The 21,998-nt window shown below is 50.8% G+C and overlaps 2 long non-coding RNA genes across 2 annotated transcripts in view; both read left to right on the top strand.

Moving 5' to 3' along the window:
• Positions 1-15,359, top strand: part of LOC125643723 (uncharacterized) — a 67,018-nt gene extending 51,659 nt beyond the window's left edge. The window contains exon 5 of the long non-coding RNA XR_007358800.2: positions 14,504-15,359. This is a non-coding gene — a long non-coding RNA (uncharacterized LOC125643723). The remainder of the gene's footprint in view (positions 1-14,503) is intronic.
• A 2,601-nt stretch (positions 15,360-17,960) lies between these two features.
• The window catches only part of LOC125643737 (uncharacterized), a 73,634-nt gene continuing 69,596 nt past the window's right edge, over positions 17,961-21,998 (top strand). Inside the window, exon 1 of the long non-coding RNA XR_007358805.2 lies at positions 17,961-19,233. This is a non-coding gene — a long non-coding RNA (uncharacterized LOC125643737). The remainder of the gene's footprint in view (positions 19,234-21,998) is intronic.

Genomic DNA, 21,998 nt, shown 5'->3' with positions numbered 1-21,998 from the left:
CTGTGACAGGGGAGCTTTCAAGTCGCACTTTGCTGGCAGAGCAGCGTTTAAAGCCGGGGAATCAGATTCCAAGCGTGGCTTTGCATCTCTTTTCTGCTGGAAGCATGGTGCAGGGATGGGAGCTTTATTAGGACTTTGCTTATGGTGCGGAAAAGGAGGGGGAAAAAAATCCAGATTCACTAGCCCATTTCACAACCCACAGCAGAGTTGCAGACAGCGGCATTGAATAAAGAGGTGTGAGCCCTGATCTAAGGGGCTCAGACTCTCATTGACTTCCCTATGCTCACACTGTGGCTGAATTTGGTTCCTTGCATCTCGCCAGCTCTGCTGATATTTCACTTCATTACAAATGAGTTGTTTAGAGGCCGCAATTCCTCTGTCTTCCAACAAAATGAAACCCATTGCCCTGAAACCACGTGAAGGCCAAGTTATTGTTCTGGAAGGCGATTGACAGGGAATTGGCAGGGAGATCTGGAACTTTCCCCTTCTGGATCATTAGCCTGAATGCAGCCCAAGTTAGTAGCGACTCAATGCTGTTATTGGGTGACATCTGTTAGGCCAAGCGTCTGAGCACTGGACTCATCTTATGCAGGCCAGGCTCTTAGCAGGCCAAGTATCCACGTTGCAAAACCCACCACTGCTGCCTCTCGTACTAACTGACCCTACTGAAAGGCTCAATGGAGAGGCCAAAGTCGGAGGCCAGCGTTGGACCGTGGCACAGGGCAGTACATTCGGGAAGCTTGCACTGCCAATGTTGTACGTCTGTGGAGAGAGGCCTTCAGCCTCCAGGGTGGGGAAGCCAGCATGCTTCACTGGAAGCAGAGAGCGCCCTTAAAAAATTGGGAGCCAAACTCTGCAGGTTGTAGGGCCTTAAGGATTGGTTTGGGGCTAGGCTGCCGTTATTGCTACCTGTCTCGGGTGGAATGATCCGTGCCACAACCAATGGGACTTGATCATTGGCAGGAGGGCGGTTCAGTCGCGAAGATGGAGCCCCACTTCCTTTTCATTTGATCTGTCTTCACAAGTGGCAATGGTGCTTTTCCTTGCACTTCTGGGACTCATTCGTTCAGCCTGAATGTCCCCGCTGCTCCCCCCACTGTGAGAGCTGCATAATGCCAGGGCTGCCTTTTAGGCCTGGTCCTGCAATGAAATCACTGGGGCTGCTGATGTTGTCTTTCAACAGGTGGGCAGCTAAGATGGAGTGAAGGCTCAGGTCCTCTATTTCTGCTTCGTGTGAACGTGGTCTGCTGGCTTGATGGGGTCATTAGATGTGTTGTGGGGGAGCAGTGAAGTGATGCCAGTAATTCCACCAGAGGCTCCCAGAAAAAAGACATGTCCCCGATGGCGTGCTAACCCAGGGCGGAGGGTGCACTTCAGAGAGGGGTGCTGGAGAATCTAAGCACATGTTTCCCTTTTCAAAGAATGCCTGTAGCGGGGTCGAGACTCACTGGTGCAGCACCTCCTGCTGGTCATCCAGGGAATTAGCTCTTCACCAGCACTGGAGCACCCTCTGCTCACTGGTGTCTCACCTGCCACTGGCCCCATGTCCCTCCCGGACCCCGGTGCCTTTTTGCCTGGGGTTCTGCCCCAGTGGGACTCCCACTCTGGGTCTCCCCTCCCAGGGGAATCCCAACCCTCTAAGCCCACCTTGCCTCAGTGGCTACTGCCAGCCATCATCTAGCCCCTGTTCACTGGGGCAGACTGCAGTGTAATGGTCACTCATTATTGGCAAGGGGTTAGGATCTGCTGCCTTTGCCTATCCTCAGGCTGCCCCTCTGCAGCCCCAGGGCCTCTGTAGGCCTTCACCAAGGCCTGCAGCCTGAGGGTTTATCAGGCTGGAGCTCCCCAGCTCCCTTTTCCCTTCCCCAACGCTGCTCTGCTCAGGCACCCTGTTCCCAGGCAGCTCATCCTTCCCACTCTAGGGCTAGAGTGGGACTCCTCAGCTTCTGGCCCACAGCCCTCTTATAAGGGCCAGCTGGGCCCTAATTGAGCTGGCCACAGCTGTGGCTGCTTCCCCACGGCTTCCCCCAGCTGTTCTCACTCCATTTCCCAGCCGCAGCCCTCTCCAGGGCTGTTTTTAACTCCCGTTCTGCAGGAGTGGGGCAGCTGCCCCACTACAAGGCCCCTTTCCCATATCCAAGGAAACCGGTGACATCCCTGAACAAACAAGCTTCTATGGCGTGCTCCTGCTAGAAATGTTTCTACTTTGTCCCTGCATTAGAAGATTGAGGTTGAACTCTTAGTTCCACTGAAGTCAAGGGGAGTTTTGCTGTAGACTTCAGCGAGGCCAGCATTTCATTCTGAGTGAACTGCTAGGGCAGCACAGTGCCTGGCTGAGTAAAGAGCTAATGAGCTGATGCCAAAGTTTCCTCCTTCCAATAGAATAATTGAAAATGACCTGCCCTCTCCTGGGGTACTGCACCCGCAGGTCTCACCCGATAGATTGTGGGTATGATGTACAGGTCACTGAGCAAGGAGTAGGGAGAGGCCAGGGCCATGCTTTTGTTTATGTTTGCACAGTACCTAGCACACTGTAATGATGAGAAAGGGCTGCAGACACAGTGGTAGGTGCTCTCTGTACCTGACTTCTACAGGGCGGCCAAACAATTATCCAGCTTAACCCATCCACATGGGAAACATTTGGTTAAGATGGGCCATGGCCATGCTTGTCTCTGGTAACTCCAGCAGGAATGTGTTTTAATTTGAAGTATCCATAACTGGACTAAAGACTCAGAGGGGGCTCTGAAATACAAATCCAAAAAAGATTTGTCTTTGTCAGCTGATTCTGCAGAGCACCTCTCTCTGCCCGAGCACCACTCCAGATCAGGACCTGAAATCTTGAATCCTCTCCTCTGACCGGTGATGATGCCAGGTTGATGCAGTTCAATAGATTGATGCAGTTGATGTCGAGCCTGGGCCGCAACCAGCGGCATTATCACGTGGCATTATTAGGAGTGAGACGGGACAAACATTAAGGTGACCGAGTGAGCTGCCGAGTTACTAGACAGACTCCTGGCCTGGCCAGAATGATGGGATCTGGCGCATTAGCAATAGTGGTGGCAGTGCATTAGAAATAAGATTGGGTAGCCACAAAATTGGGGTTGGTAGATTTCCATTTCTGGGCTTTGTGCACGTGCTCTGCACGCCCCCTCCCATGGGTCACGGTGTTGGGACAACTAGATGATTGGCCTCTGTGGAACCAATTCCCAATAAAACGTTCTAGGCAAGCTTGTGGCACAAGTTCAAGTTTCAAGCTTGCTCCCTGGGCAAGCACTGTAGGAGCAGCACATTCAGCCCCTGGGGGAGAGGAAGCACATCACTCTCCAGTGCTCAGGGCAGTTCTGACTGGCTTCTAAAGGAGCCACATCCATTCATCCCTGTCCAGAGGATGGGTTGCTGGAAGTGGGGCAAGTAAGGATAGGGAGTAATGGTGGAAATGTAGTAATACTTAGTATTTATATAGGATGGATAATACAATAGCATACTGGTGTCTTATGTAGCTGGGGGACTTAGCACTTCTATTAAATATGTGGGGATGGTCAAAGAAGATCTTCTTCCACAAAGTCAGACGGCCACACAGAGAGGCCTTTACTTGAAAGGTTTATCTCTGCAATGGGGATTCCTTTGCTTTTGTTGGGTTTACGGTAGTGGTTTTTTGAGAGAGATGGGCCAAGGAGAAGGTGAATGGATCAGGATTAGGGTCAAGACAGGGACTGGAGTTTGGGTTCAGATCAGATCAGAACTAGGGAGCAGCTTTGATAGCTGCCACCTTGTTAGCAGTTCTCATGAAATTCTGGCTGTATCCTCACTGAAATGGGAAATAGCCCTTCCCAGTTTGGGACCCAACCTGGAATGAAAATTGTTGGGGCAGTTTCCAGTCTGGGAAGTTGAACCTGAACCCAGCCAGAATTCAAAGAAGGTTGGATTCAAGGATCTACTTTTGGCCTATCTCTAGTTTTATCTGATGGAAATTTGCAGTGAAAACTCAGCAGGTCACTCAGCTGGGACAGCTTGTAGAGATGCATTGGTTTCCTAGCATGGTGATCCAGTGACATTTCCTTTCCTCTACACCGCAGAAACACCTCAGGCTGGCAAGGCTGTTGTGCATCCTTAAATCAACCTTCTGTGCATCAGAGGCAATTCATGTGTCAGATGGCCAGGGAAGAGGTGGGAGAATTGGAATGTGGGTCCCCTCATGAGGGTTTTGCCCCATGATCTATAGCGTCAGCTCAACTGGCTTCCACCAGTAGAGACTGCTAGGAGCTGTTTTCAAACTGTGTGTTTGCAACTGCATATGAATGTTTGCGTGTGCAATTGTACGCCTGATTTTTGCATGCGACTCCCATGTTTGGGCACATATATTATTTGCATGGATGAGTATCCAGTTGGTGCATATAATCCTGGGGACTAAATAAGCAAATTAGGTATGGAGTTGCAAATGCGTAATTCTGAAAAGCAAGCTCTTAATTATTACCCACACTGCCTTTGCATGTTTATGGAGTGGCATACAACCAGTCCTTATAGGGATGAAAGGTCTGTTTTCCCCACTGCACCCCAGAGTGTTTCTATCTTGCTAGCTAAATTGGTAAATTGCTTGCCTGAGCCCTCCTTTTCATGCCTCTGGCACACTACACTGCTTTGGTGAGGACGTGGCCACAATGTGTAGCCTTGCTCCAGTGTATTGCATGAGGAACAATAAGGTAGACACAGGACCACATTTTCTCCTAGTGACTCTGAAATTCTGGACAAAAGTTTTGGATTCAGTGCAGCTGCCATGCTGCATGTTCTTTATATATAAAATGACCTGCCCATATAAATATAATATTATTGATTTTTTTAACAAAAAATAAGTGGAGACTGGAAAAAAAGACAAAAGAGCAAAAAGTAAAGAACAGGGATGAGAAGGGAAGGGAAGGAAGAGGTGCAGAGAGGGAAAAAGTCCGTGACATGTCTGTTTACATTCCCTGAGAATTAATCAAAGGTTACTAAAAATCTTTTCAAATTTGTCTGAGGTCCCCCTTCTATGAAATGTTACCCACTCTTTATCTGCTAGGTCAGCCAAATTGCTGAGCTAAGCTGCTATCCCTCCCTTATTTAGATTGCCTGTGCCAAGTCTGAAAGATTTGTATATATCCTTGAAGCCTAGCCAATGGGCAAGTGACTTGCAAAACATTAAACTCTACTATTGATCTACAATTAAGGCTTATCTAGCCATGTTACATGTTCTGAAGGAACTAAGCCACAACATGCAACAGGGGACAACGATATATTTCTCTGGAGACTTGTGCAATCCTGGATCCATGAGAAAGAGAATGCAGACATAGCCATGTGTGTATTTGTATTTGTGTATGTGTGTAATGGTCGTGTATGTATATTTGCCTACGTAGTTACACATCACTGTGTGTATTCATGCATTGGTGTGGATGTATTAATCTCTGTATATGAACATGGGCGGGGGAGTGGAGGAAACGGGTAGGAGAGGTCATTGTCTGTTCTTAGAAAGAAGAAAAGGAGGACTCGTGGCACCTTACAGACTAACAAATTTATTTGAGCATAAGCTTTTGTGAGCTACAGCTCACTTCATCGGATGCATGTAGTGGAAAATACAGTGGGGAGATTTTATATACACAGAGAACATAAAACAATGGGCGTTACCATACACACTAAGGTGAGCTATTACCAGCAGGAGAGCACGGGCGGGGGGGAGGGGAAACCTTTTGTAGTGATAATCAAGGTGGGCCATTTCCAGCAGTTGACAAGAACATGTGAGGAACAGTGGGGGGGGGGGGTGTCTTTTTGCGGATACACGGCTGCTACTCTGAAACCTGTCTGTTCTTAGAAATCTCTTAAAACTGGTGTGAGCTCCTAGAGAAAGGGTTAAAGTTTGAGTTGCAAGTAAAAGATGTTGTTCCTATTAATTTCAGGGCATGTAGCAGGAGTTTTTGTGGTAAATTAAAGTAAAGAGGAAGTCAGTGAGTACTCCTAGTTAGACCAGGGGACAAAGAGTTAGAACTGCTGCATTCTAGTCTCACCTCTTCCACTGATAGCTCAGTGGTTTGAGCATTGGCCTGCTAAACCCAGGGTTGTAAATTCAATCTTTGAGGGGGCCATTTAGGGATCTGGGGAAAAAATTGGGGATTGATCCTGCTTTGAGCAGGGGGTTGGACTAGATGACCTCCTGAGGTCCCTTCCAACTCTGATATTCTATGATTCTATGATACATTGGGCCAAATTCAGCCCTAATGTAAGTGGCTGCAACTTTATTAAGGTGACTAGCATTTGGCTCATTTGCGCCGACCTGTGACCTTGGGCCAATCCCTTGCAGTGCTCTGGGACTCAGTTTCTCCACGTGTGACATAAACTTGCCCTTTGTAAAGTGCCTTAAATTTCTTGTATTAAAGTCATTACATCAGTGCAAAGGGTTTTATTGTCCACATTACCTAAGGAAAGAGACTCTGGTGGAATTAACTGGAGAGACAAGAGGCTCATGGTTTGAAATTATCACTAAAAGTCAGGGTGTAGATGGTGGTTTACTCTGCCATGCCTGATCAGAATGAGCATGTGAAGCAATGACTATGAGATTCTAACTATATGGAAAGCTTCTTCTCACCTCCCTGGGTTATAGTAAAGACAGGAAAATGGAGGGGAAGGGATTAACTGAGTGATCCATTTGGTGACCTGGTAGAGGATGGTTTCCTGACATGACATACAGAAGGGGGAGCTAGAAGGGTAACTGAGCTGCTTCAGTTTGGAGAGTGCTGAGAAGATATGTTCACCAAAGGCACAGACGTGGGGAAGCAGCTCAGGGATGGCAACCAGAACAATGTTTGTATTTGGGACTTGGATGACACCAAATAAGGGTGAAATAAAGATGCTGCATTTCAGGCAAGGGTATTTTGGAAGACTGCAGAGAGGGCTGGGTGAAACTGAGTTGGTTAAAACAACTGAGTGAGAGGACAGAGAGGACAAAGATGAACAATCATCTCTCCAGTGAGGGTCCTGAAGGCCATCCAGCAAGAAGCACTGAACACTTGAATTCTTCAAAAGATAAATGGATGATTGCCGAAGGGAATTCAGGGGACAGGTAGAGTTATAGATGAGGTCCAATCCATCAGACAGAGAAGGGATCTGAAAGGGAAAATTGAATGAGCAAGGAAGATAATCAATATGTATTATTGATTGATACATAAACAAGAAATTGGTGAATGTTTTCCTAGAAAGAGTGAAGGAAAGACTTTCAGAGATGGAGGGGAAGGCAATGCCTAAATCAATGAAGTGGTTAGCTCGGTTTCAGGAGGTGCGTAGAGTCCTCAGGCCAGGAACTGATGCAAGATTTTTTAGTGGAAGAAGAAGACACCCTGAAGGAATCAGGATCACAGCAGAAGAAAGAGCAGGTCCAGATAGGATCCACCCAAGATTATGAAGGAAGAGGCAAAGATATGAAGAGTTTATAGAAGATGTATTCAAAACCTCTTGGAAAATAACTCTGCATATATAGAAAAGGAGTACTTGTGGCACCTTAGAGACTAACCAATTTATTTGAGCATGAGCTTTCGTGAGCTACAGCTCACTTCCACACATTTCAGTGTGGAGGGTTGATCACCCGTTGTGGAAATGCAGCCAGCTCTGGAGTGGAAGCAGCAGCCATTCTCCACCAGCAGCATGACACAGCAGCTTCTCAGGATGAAAAGTGAAAACTGACATCTCCAGTTGAAACAACAGGATGGAGTTTAAGTGGGTAGAATGTAATCTCCCAGACTGGAATGTGGCCAGGGATTAACACCCATTTAATCACCACAAGTGACTAGAGCCTTCATGATCCATTGCTGAAAGCCAGCCTAGCACCCCACACTGTACTTGGGTATGAGGTCAGTTCTGACTCAGCTGGAACACCTACTCAGTCAATCCTGCCTGTTCCTGCAGCACCCTGAGTTTTACTTTGGGGCTCATACACGTACTGATTCTGCTCAGTTTCAAGTCACAGCCCAAGGAAGAATGGCTGTGGACCAAAGCCGTACTGATGGACTAGGGAAGGCTGATGTACCATTCATATTGAAGGGATTTCGAGATCAGTCAGAAGACTAGCAATTGTTATTACAAACATTTATTATAAGGCCCCCTTCTCCACGGTATGCGAGTCCATTTTTCATTGATTAAAAGCAAAAACCTTGACAAAAACATGTCTGTTTATCTGACCCTTATCACCATAGGATCTGAGTTCCCTGTGAAGTAGCAAAGTGCCATTGTCCCCATTTCACAGAAAAGGGACTGAGGCACAAAGATAACACAAATGGTCTGTAGCAAAGCTGAGAAGTGAGCACACCTCCTGAATCCCACTCCAGCGTCTTAGCCCCAAGACCATCCTTCTTTTCAAACACACCACAGAACTGGAGGAGACATACTCAATACTCCGGCTGCTGCAGATTCTGTCACACGTCACAAAAATCCTGGACAAATAGCTGCCTCTTGCAATGCTTTCTAATGGAGCCCGGCTCAGGGTCCAAATTATTTCTAGTGGGAATAAATTTCATACAGAAGGGCCTTCTCCCAAGAAAGGCCTCACCCATCTCCCTTGAGGTTCAGCCTTGGGGCAGGTGGGTTAAATGTTCTGGACCAGCACAGATGCTGCGGATCAGACAGGAAGAGCTGGACTTTAAAATAGCTGGTCCCGAAGCCATTTAGGGCTTTGTAGATAGTCACCATCACCTGGAAATTCACCCAGGGGTTAACCAGCCCCGAGAGTTTAGCCGAGGTGTGACATGCTCTCGACGGCCTACTTTTGTTCTGGGATCCTGCATTCTGTGCGACATGAAACTTCAGCGGGGTTTGCAGGGTTAGCCCCAGGAAAAGCCTGTTCCTCAACCATAGAGGCAACAAGCAGCTAATCTGAGAGGAACGGATGCATCCTCATGCTAGCCATAGGCAAACGTGACTTCATTAGTGGGCTTAGATAGGAAATGCTAAGCAGGGCTGCAAAGCAGGATCAGATGGAGAAGTTCACCTGGATACAGGAGAGGGAGACCCTGCCTAACCAAACTGAAGAAGCAGTAATGAGAGTCACTGAGGGGAGAGGCCATGGATCTTAGTCACCTGAGTGCTAAAGTATGAATCCTCTCAACTTAAAACCTTTCTCTTTCTTTACTATTAATATCTGAGTAGTGCCTAGAGGCCACAGCTGAGACTGGAATCCCATTGTGTTTGGCCTCCTTGCATCCCTCCTCTCTGTGACACTCGCCCACACTCACCTTCCCCAGCACTGCCTTTTCCCTCCCTCCCTTTGCTGTCTCCTCCCATCGCACCCCTGGAACTACTCTGTTTGATACTTATTTGCATAGTTTCCCATTTTCAGCATCCTCTTCCTTTTTTCTCCACCTCATGCAGTCCTTCACCCTTTCTGCCTGTATCAGTCTCTGTAACTAACTCTGCAAAGCATTGCTCCGGGTCTGCATAGCAAAGACACTCCATAAAATATGGAACATTACCAAGCCTTTTCCCCCCATGTCATTGACTTACCAGTGGCCTGAATGGAATGATTACTAGAGTGGTTGTTGAGGTTCTACTTTGGAGTCTTTGGACATTTACCACTGCTCGCGCTCTGAGATTGAGTGAGGATCTCTGAGGCGAACATTTCCACTTTCCCTTTCTTTGATCTAAGTCTCTTTTCCTGAATTTATGGTCTTGGCAAGTCAAAACGTCTCTTACCCAGCTTGATTCTTCCTTTCTACTAGTGAAAGAACTCCCTCTCTCAGCGCCACATGGCAGATACCAGAGCTAAGTATCTGCTGTGCATCCGAACTAGGGTGAGGGCAGAGGCAGGCACCCAAATTCTGACCAACCAAGAGCTTGGCCAGGAATCTGAGGGATGCATCTAGTCTGCACGGCAGGAAGCACTTCTCAGCTGCTCCTGTCTCTAATATGAAGGGGTGGCCTGCACAGGTGACCAGATCCAGACTGCCAAGTGTCATTTTGACTTAAGTAGTCTGGCTTCTGGAGCAGCACATGGCATCTATCGTCTCTACAGTCCCTACACCACTAGTTAAGGGGAGAGTGGCCACTGGCTGCTTTGTAGAACTGTGGCTACAACAATGTGAGAAGATTCAACTTTAGACTGATCTACTTGACACCCAAATATCTAACGTGCTTTCAGCTAGCACCAAGCCATTAAGCAGTAGGGGCAATCCTTCTCCCCACAGGTCTGGGTTAATGCCATGGTCTCCTATTATCAGCGAGCCCATCTCCTTCCTTTCCTAGTACCCTGCTAAACTGGCAGCCCTGATTCCAATAAAGCGCAGCCACTAAGCCTTGTGTGGCGGAAATAAATATACTCTCATATCGAGAGGGAGGACACTTAGGTTGATGATGAAGGGTGCCCAGCATGTGATGGGTTAACACGATCCCCAGTTAATTTCTGCAAGCCAGCTCCCCTCCTCTTCTTTGCTTCTGTATGCAGCAGACAGGGCCTCTGCCTAGGTTCCTGCACTGAGCTGTTGCCAGGGGAGCAGTTAGACAAGTCTGAGCTATGCAGGGAAAAGGACTGGCCTGTCAAAGTGTCTGAGATGAACCATAGCCCAGTCCCCCTGCAGCTGGGCTCAGGCATGCCTCAGCCCTTGTTTGGAGCCTGGGAATGGCAAAGCCCAGTGAGGTTCAAGGGCAAACTTGCTATTCATTAGTCAGGGGTCCTTGACGTTCCCACTCTCTGTCTCCCTTCTTCTTCTTCTTTTTTCTATCCCTCTTTTGACACATTCCTGGGTGCCTTTGGTGAAAGCTCCCCTCCGCCTCCTTGCCTCTGCATAAACTTCCCCAGGAGACCAGGCAGGGAGAGGAACAATGACTGCAGGATGTCTATTCAAACCAGAGGCCCAGTCAGACTGGCTGGATCACTTGGTGTTTGCTGGCTGGGTCCCTTGCTGGGTCCTTCTTCCCCAACATTTCTAGCTAGCCCAGACTCTGTTCCCTGGTCCGTGTGTGTGTTTGAGAGAGAGAGAGAGAGAGAGACACCCTGCTCTCATTTGGCTTGGATTTCAGAGCACTGATATTCTTATTATCTTGATATTTGCAGGAAATTGTAATTTGAGATAAGAAAATGTCAGCTGCATTTCTCTGACTCAAACAGCGCAAACAAAGTGCAGAAAAGTTCCTTCTTATAAAATATAAATGATTGCCTAGGCGTGTGAGCACAGGACAAGTTAGCAAGCCAGGGAATGTCTTTTTGCACACACACGTCTTTAGTGCACAAGATAAAACAAGCTGTGTAGCCATAACACTCGCAGCCTCCCTTCTTACCCCATTGAATGGAATATTTCCTAGCTCTTAGAAGCTGAAGCTCCCTTGTAATTATCCAAGGCAAACAGCACGTGTTATTAGTTTCAAATGGTTTCTCCCTCCCCAAGCCCCCGGAGCAGAATGGAGGTGTAATTGTGCTAAGGAGTTAGCAGGGGAGAACACAGCTTTTGGTCACATTCAAGTCAGAGGTCTTGAGCCAGGGAGCCAGTATGAAAGACTCTTATTTGCATACGCAGCATGTGTCTGTACAAAAAGAAAGATATCAGGGGCTTTCAAAATTCAATCGAGGTTGGAAGGAAAATAAGGGGAAGGGGGAGTAGAGTGAAAAAAATTGACAGTGAAAAGGGTTTTGCTAAGTAACACCCCGGCGAGATTAAATTGTCCAGAAAGTTTCTCCCTGTGAGTCTATGAATTGGGCGATGGGGTGAGGCGAAGGGGAGGGGCAGAGTCCATCCTTCCAAAGGGCATGAGTAGGAAATTGGCAAAGGAAAAAAAAACCTGATTAGGCAGGTAAGCCCTGCATTTTAGTTGTTGTTAGTTTGGGGTTTGTGCCCCGCAATGTTTCCAGCAATGCTGTTTCTGCAGGGGGCCTCATCAGTGGAGAAGGTGCTTTCTAAAAAAGAAAAAAAAGAAAAGAACCGCAAACCTTAGCAGAACATTCAGCTGATTTATAACAACAATAGAAAGTAACAGAAGAAGGTCCCTGGCTGTCTCCCACAGGCCCAGGCTAACACAGGGAGTGGAACAGTAATTGTGAATTTTTATGGGAAAACAAAGCTATTTTTCAACCCTCACCTACTGCCTGATCCAAAACCCACCGAAGTGAGTGGAAAAACCTGGCTGGCTAGGTCCCTAGTGAGGTTTTGTGTTTCCCAGCGCTGGTTAGTAATGGTCCCAGGCCTGTACTGGAAATATACCACAGAGTTTCTTTTCTGCGTGTTTTCTTGATACAGATAGACAAAGGTTCATGGCACTGAACAATGTGTAGGGACAGCGTATTTGCAATAGACCTCAGCTTTTCTAAAGCCCCCTGGCAGAGGTGGGTGTTGAAATCAGAGGAGTCTGTCCAATCTCCCCGCCCACACACACACATATTAGATGCACAAAGGTACACATTTCTCAGGATGGCAGATAGCAGCAGACGGCATTGCTGCTTTCAGGAGTGGGTTTCTATCCCCTACCAGTAAGTGCCTCCTCTATTTGCACAATAGAGGAGCCCCTCAGGCTGCAGCAGACTGAGACAGACTGCCAGGGTGGAGGGGCAAGGGAGCATGGAACATCAGTCCTGTGTTTGCTCCCGCCTGCTTCGACTGCAGGGGGAGCAGAGTGATGGTGGAGAGTGGAATCTTCAGGCTGGCCTGCCTAAATTCTTCCCAGCTGGCCACTAATGTGCAGACTTCTCTTCTTTTTCTTTTGATAGTGACCTCTTTAGTGAGTTATTCAGTTTCAGTGGAAATCCCCAGCTGCCCTGGGTGTGCAGCAAGCGTGGAATTTTAAACTGGTGGGAGAGTAAACGAGGCTGCTTTCTCTGCTTACTAAGATCTTAATGAAACTAGATGGGAAATGGAGCACAATCCAAACTTAAATCAGTATGAAGTCATGTCCACACACAGATGCCCACTGGGAGGAGCAAGGAAGGGGATCAGGGACCACCAGTTGAACTGAGACTTAGGACCCCATCCATAGTCCTTTGCAGTCAGTGAAAAGACTCCCATTGATTTCAGTGGTCTCTGAATCAAGCCCCTATTTGGACTTGGAGTGAGAGACAGTGGGTCCAGTGCAGAATGAAGTAAGTAGGTTCTGTCCAGTGACTTCAAGGGGATTTGCATGTCAGATGGGTGTGAGTTACACTGCATTGCTTGCACCTGTTTTATGACCACTCTACTTCTGAGCAGAGCTAGGCCAGTACAGAAGACTTTCCACCAGTAGGAAGACCTTCAGGTTTTAATATAGAATGAATTCACCTAGAATTGGATGTATCCCTTTCCGCTTTGTTTTATGGGCCTGACCCAAAGCCCATTAAAGCAAAGAGGAGTCTTTCCATTGATGTCAATGAGCTTTGGTTCTCGTTCGTAATGAATATTCTAGCAAAGATGTTTAGGAGCAGGGATGTTCCTGGAGAGAGTGATTTTCAAGTGAAGGTCCCTGGAAATCAGACTCTGGCTTCATAAATGTTGGGTATTCACATGATTCAAACAATTACACTCACTCATCCAATCAAGGAACAAAAATGTTCTCTAGATGTCCAATCAAACATTGAATTCTCTCAGGTAACTCACAAAAGAGACACATAGCAAGAATTATTCACAAAAATTAGTTTGTGGGCAATTCTGAATATTTTAGGAAATTGTGAGCTGGTGAAAAAATGAGCTGAAACTAGCTGAATGATGGTTCTTTGTTAATTATTGACCCAGCGTTGTTCCTAACCTGGGTTTACTACCACCGGTTACATCACCAGTGGATGTGGCCTAGCAAGAGAAATTGGCAAAGGAAAGGAACGGGATCTGCATGCAGTCCCAGTAGCTAGGGGCTTGCCAGTGGCAGAAACTAACAACAACCAGGAGAAAACAAGGGGAAAGAAGTACTGAGACAAATAAGAAAGAACAGGAAAAATAGCTCAGATTACCTGTTTCCTGACCATAATGGCTTTTGATCCAGCCTAAATCGTTCTATATCGCTTTACAGAAGGGCCTGCCAAAGACAAGGGCTTTGAGACCCTGGAAAGTGAATATGAGGATTAAAACAACAGAGGGTGGTTCTTTAGAGGCTCTGACATGCAGAGTAATCCCATGCCCCAAAGCCTTAAGAGGTAGGACATACAGTGACCCCTCCCACTGACTGGCCACATGCAGGACCTCTGAGCTCAGAACTCCTCAGCCCCTCACCGAGAGGGGTGGGGAGATTTCCCAGGAAAGTATTACCAGTGAGAAAGAGACAGCCATAGGGAGTGAGGGGATGCCAGCATTTCAGCAGCACAGCTCGCCCTACAGTCTATAAAGCAAAAGGCTTGAAGCAGCAGAACTGGGCTGAAAGTGTAACCTCTGGCCATGGCAAACATTACTGGGGAGTGGGTGTCAGAGGTGTTCCTTGGCACGGGGGAGTGTGCGTTGGCATTGGCTCCATCCATGGCTGAGAGGCTCCCGGAATTACTGCCTTGCGGGTGTGATTGTTTTATTGGCGTGGGACCTAATGTTTGGGGCTGGTGTTTGCTTTGTTGTAGATTCCTGTGACCGGCGAATGGCAAGCGACTGGACGCCTTTGGGTTCTTCGTCAAACTTCACCACAGATGAAAACCGCCGGGGACTTTTCGCGTCACATACAACTAACTACCCATCCACCCGTGTCCCGGCCAGCTGTTCGCAACTGGCCCAGCGAAGAGGCTGCTTTGGCCGCTGGACCTCGCGGGCTTTCAGGGTTGCAGCTGAAGAGGGTGAGGTGTGTGGAGCAGGCGAAAACTTTGATTTGCTGTACCGTGTACAATGAATGCATCACTGGTGAATATTTTGTGGTCACCTTTGCTGCTCTGTAACCCCCGGATATCGCAGACCTCTTCGCTCTCCTGTTCAAACTGCCCTGCCTATCCAGGGAGAGCCCAGGAAGCAAATGCCTGGACTGGGGAAAAGACCAGATCTCTTGCATGTCTGACTGTAGGCGTGTGAAGTCCTGAGAAAGCACCCCTGGACTCAGCGTGGAAAAGTTTGGGCTGGTTGATTTTGCTTTGTTGCACTGAGAACGGCACCGCATTGTTAGTGAATGCCGAGACAACTGTACCTCCTGTGTGTTTTTGAAACCTTGACAGATTCCCTGTCATTACAGAATAAACTGGACATGTAGTTTCACTGTGGCCTGGGGGACGCGTGCCCCTCCCCAGCTTATTTTATCCTTCTTTTTGTTTGTTTTTGAATAGATACTGATTCTTCAACGCAGACTTATTCTTACGGTGCAAACATGCCCAACTGTGGCTGTACAGATCCCTTGGATGTGTTTCAGATGTCTTTATTCTTGTAAAAGACACATCCGCTCCCTCCCTCACTTGTTTAAACAAAGATGGTTAAAATAAACAATTCACTTGTTAAGATGATTCGTGTGTTTTCATCCAGTCTAGCAACGGGAAGAATATAACTTGGGTTCCCCCCCAAAAAATAAATCCAGCCACAGAAGCGCAGTGAATGCACTATCCGACTCCAAGCCCTCCCCCCAACCCCCACACGATCCCACACACAAAAGTAACCCCGTCCCCAAGAACGAACGAATTCCTGGCTGCTAAATGATCAGTGTTTGGTCTGGACCCCTTTTAGATGGCTGGGAAACAGCTGTTAAACCCAGTGCAAACAGTCCCCAGGAAAGACTATAATGAATATGTCTTTAAAATGATTTGAAGCCCTTCTGCCTACAGAGGCGGGTTTCCCCAGTGGTGCCGATTCCAGGCACGTTCTCTCCGCCCTGCCCGAGGTGACAGATTTCCCAGATGAAACCCCAAAACCAAAACGTCGGGCCCACACCCGCGTTGCCTCCAGCCAGCACACGCAGAAGGGGCGCAGAGCCCAGCAAGGCCAAGTTCAAGGCTGGGTTGGGGGCGGGGGTCGAAGACAGGCTAATCTGCGTTGTGCTGGGGCCTGGCGGAGGAGCCCAGCCTGCAAAACACTCCTGGGATTATTCTGCACGATCCCAGCAGCCCCTCAACTGTGTTTCCCGAACAGCACGTGGAAGAGGAACTGGGGGGGAGGGAGATGACCCGCATCCAGGGGGCTTCTTATCCCTCCCCCTTTCAGGAGGAAGGTGATTTCTAGCTAACACGGTTTCTCTGTATTTTTAACCCCCCGTTGGTCACTCCTGGCCTTCTCCCGGCGGGGGGCGGGGGGTGCCCTACAGCCACGCACGCTTGTGAGCCGGGGTGGGTCCTGAGCCTGGCTTCTGAAGCGAAAGACCAAGCCAAATACGGAGGAGGATGAAGCCTGCCTGCAGGGAGGAGGGTCGGGCGTGCTACCCGCCCCCCCCCCCACACCCCTGCCTTCAGTGGCCCTAGAGGCCGGGGAGAGCCGCCCTCAAGTGCACTTGGGGATCTAGGAATCGCCAGCCCCTTTGGCGGCAGCGCTGCCCCTTGGAAAGCCGGATTGTGCAGGGTCTGCGCCACCCCCGAAGGCCTCCACGCTGGGGTGCAGAGCCTCACCAGGGGTCCTTGGCACTGGGCCGGGCCTGGCATGGCGGGGGAGGGGGTATGGGGGTAGCGGTCAGAGGCCGCTCAGGGAGGCGATGAAGATGTGGCCACATGGGAGTTGACCCAAGGGGGCCCTAGGGGCGGGAGTCCCCCCGCCTTGGTACCTGGCACATGGCTCCATTTGCCTTGCTTTTTACCGAGCCTTTCCCCAGGTCTGCCGGGGCTCCCCAGCGCAGTCACCTGGTCGGTTTGTCCGGGACTCAACTGGGGTGAACGAGGGCGGGCAGAACCGAGCATCTCACCTGGGCAGCTCCCCGGGCTGCGCGAACAGGGCGCTCAGCAGAGACCAAGCCCTGCAGTCTTTGCTCGGGCAAACCGGCCAGGGCACCGCTCTGGCGTCCCCCTACTCTTGGGCAGTGGCAATGCATGGGGGGGGGGAGGAATGCCCTCCCCCCCCAGTGCCTTTAACATCAGCGCCAGCTGCCAACTCACGCTGGGGCCCGCTTCTCTGGGGAGGGCTGTGCGGGGGCCTGATAAACACGGCAGGTCTCAGTTCCCTGCTACAGGCCTGCTGGTCCGGCTAGGGCAGGCCGTGGTTAACACCCCCATTCCGGGCCTGGCTGCGGGATCCGGCCCCAGAGGTGTTTCATCCCCGCGATAAGACCATCAGAAACACGCCGTGTCCCCAGCAGGAGACGGGCGCGGGGTGCCTAGGGGACAGGGAGAGTCAGGGCCAGCCCTGGCGAATGTTCTCCCCTCTTTCAGTCCCGCAGGGCCGGCTCACGGGGGCTTGGGGAATCTGGCCCGCGTCTGGCTGTATTGCTGAGCGGATATTTCGGAGGCTGAGCCGAAGGCTCGCCCAGGGCCAGGGCGGGTGGAGCCCGTCTGAGGTTCCCACGTGGAGTTTAGGCTTCGGGGGCGTCAAGAGAGGGGGAGGGATAGCTCAGTGCTAAACCCAGGGTTGTGAGTTCAATCCTTGAGGGGGCCATTTAGGGGCTCTGGGGCAGAAATTGGGGATTGGTCCTGCTTTGAGCAGGGGGTTGGACTAGATGACCTCCTGAGGTCCTTTCCAACCCTGATATTCTATGATCTATGAACCCCTGACACTCAGACAGCCCCGCGCCTCCCATCACACGCATCACCCAGCTGCCAAACAAACCCCGCCGCGGTTGGACGTGTTTCCTGCTCGGTGGCTTGTTTCCTCTGAAGGATCCTAACGAGGCCCATGGCAGGGATTCAAGCCCCTTCCACTATTTATAGCCCAAACGGAACAACCCCCCGCTAGCCCCATTGTGCGGCTCCTCGCGAAGGGCCGTTTGCAGCCGGCTCCAGACATCCCTTTTCTCTGGGGAAAGAAAGAGGATACGCAACACTCCGCGGTGACCTGCTCCGGCTCCCCAGATAAAGTTGGCCGGGCTCTGTTGAGACCGGCGCGACGGGCCCAGGGAAAAACACGCGGCGCGGCCCATACAGGGCCCGCACAAAGGGGGGTTTTATTCAAATTTGTTTAGAGTTTCGCGGATTTGCATGAAAAATGTGTGAGAAAAGCCGGCTCCAATGACCTCATCCGCAGCTGCCATTAACGTTCAATTAGGGGCTGAATAGCGGCAATGGGTGAGCAGACTGGGACGTGAAGAGAATCCAGCCTGGGACCCAGCCTGTGAGAACCAGAGGCCAGCTCAGCCCCGGCAGCTTTTTACAGCCCCCCCTCCCTCCCCCCCAAGAACCAAGTCTCGCCTGGCCTTAGCCCCCCAGAGGCCAGGCATATGCCTGGCTGTCTTAGCAAACCTACGGGCTAAATTCTGTGTCCTGTGACACCTCCAAACAATCGCTTCTGCCCAGGTTCAGAAGCCAGCACCCCAAGGCTGTGTGTGAGCCTGAGAGGGGGCCAGAGTGCCCCCACTCCCCGGGAGAGGCGCCTTGGAGAGAGGCAATGGGTCTAGCTGCGCTGGAGGGCTCGGCCCTGCTGAGTTCACCCCACTTTTCACAGCAGCCAGTGGATGAATCAGGTGGAGATGGGAGGGGTGGGGAGAGAAGAGTGTGGAAATCGTCCCGGGTGGTGGTGGAGGTCTCTTCGCCCCCCCCAGCCCCCTAGTAGAAGCTGCTGTGGGAGAAGGGTCCGTGTTCCCCACACCCTGACTTTGGGGTGAGTGTCTCTCAATGCTTTAGCCTTACACGCTGCCACGGGGCTGTGACCCAGCGTGACCCTCGCCCCCGACCCCCAGCACAGGCAGACAGAGCACCCCCAGGTGCCCTGATCCCAGCCAGGTTCTCAGGCTCAGAGAGCTTCCCCGGCTTCTCAGACAAAGTCCCAAGTTCAAGTCCGCGCTGACGGGCTTTGCCATGGGATTCTCAGCTCCTTTCCATCCCCGCCTTTTGTTCGCCTCTGACAATTGCTCTTTATTCCCCCCCTCGCCCCCGCCCGCCCTCCCTCCCTTCTGTACTTGGCACCGTTTAGCAGCCTGACTGCAAACTTAACAACCCTGGTTCTTGGTAAAAGCACTCAAATTACCCTTCTTTCTACATATATACATTTCCCGGGGAGTGCGCGTCTCCCTGCTACAAGGGCTCAGGGGTGCCATGCCTGTCCCCTAGTGCACGACCCAGAGTCCCTTCACACGGGAACTCAGGGGCTTGCTCTCAAAGTTAAGCTTCCAAAGCCCCTAGAGACAACTTGCTGCTAAAGTCTGTAAGACACTGTGCTAGCAGGAGGAGAGAATAAGCCTGAAAGATTCAGCAGCTCTTCTCTCTGGGGCTTCCCAAAGCCAAGGCAGACGCGGGACTGCGCTCAGGTAAGAAGAACTTTGCATTTACTTGTCGTGTTTTTTTCTTTTTCTTTTTCTTTTTCTTTTTTTCTTTGATGCCACACTTTCTGAGCTGCAGACTGGCTTAGCGATGACAGGTTTGCACTTTACGGTCTCAGGCCTATTTCTGGGGGTTCCCCTCCCCCCTTAAGCGGCAGGCAATACACCCGTTTTGCATAAATCAAAAGTCACTGGCGGTTGCTATTTGGTTAAGTGTCACACTTTGACCCGGGACCAACTCACGGAGCCGGGGCTCGCGAGCTGATGCTCTAATAATGAAGTGTCTTGGTGACACAATGGCCGCGGCTACAAAAAAAAGTTCTCACCCCTTGGGTTCAGCCAGTCGCCTTACAAGGGGCTGGTGTCACCGCGCCACTCCTGACGGGTCCGGGTCAGCTAGCCACTTCCTCTGGCTGCTTCCAGGGGAAGGGGGAGCGGGACAGGGGAGCAGGCGGGACACAAGTTAGGGCGCACGAAGCCTCTGGCTGCAAACTGTAGCCGGGTGGTTGCAATTCGGAGCGCTCGGTAGTAAGTACACGTGGCGATCCCAGGTTCCCAGGGCGCTTGGTGCTCTCCGGCTCTCCGCCCTCCCCCTGCTACTTAAAGCTGGGAGCTCAAACAGAGACTTGCGGCTACTTCTGCCTCCCCTTCAGACGCCCCCCTGGTTAGGAGGTGACCACCCCCTGCAGCAGTCACAGCGGTCAGGACTGTCCCGGGGACAGATACGCGCAGCCAGCGTGGGGAGAGAGAGAACTGAGCTCCTTAAAGCAAAGACCGGTGCCCGTTGGAAGGCGGCGGGGTTACCCGGGGGAGGCGGGGGGGCAGCGCAGCCTTAGCCTTGGTACAAGCCCCACTGGGCGTGTTAGCGAGTGGCCTTCTCTAAAACCCCTTTGCTGAGCCACCCGAGCCGGGGAGAGATGCAGAGATAAGGCGATCTGCGGAGGTTCCGCGCGCCCTCCTCCGCCTCCACCGCAAACGAGCGGGTGGCTTTGCAGACCCTTGTCAAAGTCGGGAGCGGAATAAACGGGCTTCAGTTTCAACCGCAGCCGCGCAGGGGGCCCCCAGACCGACCAGAGAACCGAACCGGGACACACATCGGGGGGCAGGACCCCGGAGCGCACTAGAGGTCAAAGCGCACTTGCCTTTTCTGTGCAAGCAGCGCCTCTGCAGCCAGAAGCTGCTTGTTTGGGTTAAATGTTTGCACATGGTTGTTTGGAGGGCTAGACAGTCCTGGCGAGTGATGGTAGATCGTTGTCGGTGCGTGACACCGCGGCGCACACACCGTAGACGGTTTGCTTATTGCTCTAGAGCGGAGACGTCCTTTTCATGCAATGGTTGCCCACAAGACAGCAGCAGCATGTCAGAAGCAGACCAACCCCAGGCCGAATATTGGAAGCTAAAGGCAGGGCCGCTCCTGTGGCTCTTTAGCCCCCTGTCTGTGCGGCAGCCCCCTTCCCCTGTCCCACTCAAGTCAGATGGCTGCTCCCGGACGGAGGAGACAGTTCAGGGCTGTGAGATTCCTGCTGACACCCGCATGGGACAGAAGCTCTGACCGCCGGGAGTCCAGCTGGGTCCAGCGCAATAAGGGGTGCGCAGTAGTCATGTGACTGTCACCTGCAAACACTGGGGAGCTGAGGGGGCCCCCCCGATCAGCCCAATGTTTTGCCCTCCCCTCCTCTGGAGTCCCCCCACCCCTTCCTGCTGACAAGAAGAAACGCCAGGGCCCTGCTCGTTCTGTATTGGTGCCTGGTGGCGATGCCCGTGAGATCAGCCGGGCTGCTGAGAACTGGGAAGTAAACCTGGACCTTGTTGTGGCGTTGCTGAAAACGCCCTGCAAAAGCCGGCTTCGGCTTGCGGCTGCTGCGGCTGGCGGGCACAGCACGGCAGGGTTAATGTAAAGAGCGCCCTGCATAAACTCGGGCCATAGCACTGGGGAGGGAAACGCCTATACACGTACACACAAACATATACCCACAGACACACCAGAGACATCTACCCAGGCAAATACACACTCGCAGCTACACTTACATAGACACAGACGCGGACACCAACACGCTGACATCGAGCTAGAGATGACATTTCGCTACTCCAGTCTATCAGGGTACACCGGACTAACAGCCGCCCCGCTGTCCAGAGACCCGTGAACACTCACCAAGAGCGTCTCTCTCTTGAGATGAGACTATTTGCTACTAGAATGGACTTTGGGGCGGGGGGGGGGGGTCCATGGAATAGGGAGAAAGAACAGGTGCATTTGCAAACCCACTAATTCTCATGCTAAATAGCAAACAGGCAAGATGGGGTTCTGGTGGGTGGCTAAAGCTATTAGAAACCCTGCAGGAACGGAACTGCAGCCTTCTGCAATGCTACCCCCGGTTACCTCCATCGAACCTTACACTTCAGCTCTGCGGGTCTAGTTTCTTTCTAGCTCCTTTCCTTCATGTCATGTATTTGTTTTGAAAATCCCAATGAGCACCTTCAACACAAAAACAACCTAAGGTGGGCTTTATGAGAGGTGGCATTTGATTGGCTGGCACGGATGATGTCTGGTGAGGACTAAAACAACCTGATCAGTAAAAATCCTACAGACCGATCAATACAGCTGGATTTTCCCCCCATTCGCCTCCCTAATATTCTAGGAGCTTAACAAAAAAAGAGAGACGCTTCAGGAAAGGACCAGGACATTGTATCGTCCTGGCTCATAGCCCGAGCCATCAAAATGGAGAAAAGGAAAGGAAGTCACAAAAACACTGTAA

The sequence above is a fragment of the Caretta caretta genome, chromosome 10, assembly GCF_965140235.1.
Source record: "Caretta caretta isolate rCarCar2 chromosome 10, rCarCar1.hap1, whole genome shotgun sequence".
In the NCBI taxonomy this organism is placed as follows: domain Eukaryota; kingdom Metazoa; phylum Chordata; order Testudines; family Cheloniidae; genus Caretta; species Caretta caretta.
Note: the sequence above shows the minus strand (reverse complement) of the source record. Positions and strands in the feature narration are given on the sequence as shown.